The sequence below is a fragment of the Penaeus vannamei genome, chromosome 25 (genome assembly GCF_042767895.1).
Source record: "Penaeus vannamei isolate JL-2024 chromosome 25, ASM4276789v1, whole genome shotgun sequence".
In the NCBI taxonomy this organism is placed as follows: Eukaryota; Metazoa; Arthropoda; class Malacostraca; order Decapoda; family Penaeidae; genus Penaeus; species Penaeus vannamei.
In genome coordinates, this window is record NC_091573.1 from 30,893,311 (window position 1) to 30,894,666 (window position 1,356).

The following is a 1,356-nucleotide window of genomic DNA, read 5'->3' on the forward strand; positions in this document are numbered from 1 at the left end:
AATTCGTTAACGATATCTGTGGGTGATGTTCCAGGGCACGTTGGGTATGATTACACCCTGTGCCTTCCCTCGAGTTTGCTGAGAAGGACTAATGTACATGGGCAGGGATATGCCAAGACATCGCATGAACTCATTTCCTTGGCGTTTGCTCACGAGCTTCTCGATTGATTACAAAATAGCCACCGCGGTCGTTGCTGCGTTGGGTTGTTGAGCGTAAACGAGGTCGTTTTCAATTAGAGATTGAAATTAGTTGAATGGCTTGTCCCAATCCAAATCAAAAGTTATATGAACTACATCAAACAGCTTCTTGGATATATTAATAACAAAATCAAGTCCGTAATCACTATTTATTGAATCATCGCCTGAATTTATCGTTTATTTTGAAATAGTCTAGCTTTTATACTTGAGTTTGAGGCCTTGTTCTATGATACAACCTTCATAGCACAACTTTAATTGATTTAATTGCACAAAATCACGAGGGGCCGTTCTGTGTCGTAATTATTACGTTGGGTTCAGGCTATATTTCACTCTCTGCGATATTTTTATGATGATAAATTGAGGTTCTCGCGACTAAATATCGATATATATATATATATATATATATATATATATATATATATATATATATATGTATATATGTACGTATACATACATACATATATATATATATATATATATATATATATATATATATATATATATATAATATATATATATATTTCAGTCCATGCTACGTTGCACTTCCACAACGACATTTTCATGTTTGATCATCGTTTTTTACGACCAAATATCATCGGTATTTTGTTCAGTGATCGATGACTGATTTGACATTTTCATGCTCGGCTTTACAGTTTGCTTGAGTAAAAAAAAAAAAAAAAAAAAAAAAAAAAAAAAAAAAAAAATGCTGCAAATGATGTCTTGTATTATTCCTAACTCCACTCTATATTTATATGTCTCTCTGGAGTATTCTTTTTTGACACGTTAGATTTATAGGTTAAAAATAATACAGTATTTTAAAATGTGGTTTATATATTGCGACTTGTTTCTCGAATACACAAAGTTTTTACATAGATGAGGAAACAGTTGCAGTAAATATAATTCTAATTTTAGGAAAATATATCGTCTATATGGCATACAACTATGTGATACAGAAAGCATTGTTTTACATTCACAGGCAATAGACTCCTATTTTTGCTATTTATTCAACCGTTAATTAGTGTTGACAAATATTTAGTCCGTAGATTTTTGAGAATCACAAATTCAATTTATATATATCGATGTATACATACATACATTCATACATACGTGCATGTATGCATATATATATATATATATATATATATATATATATATATA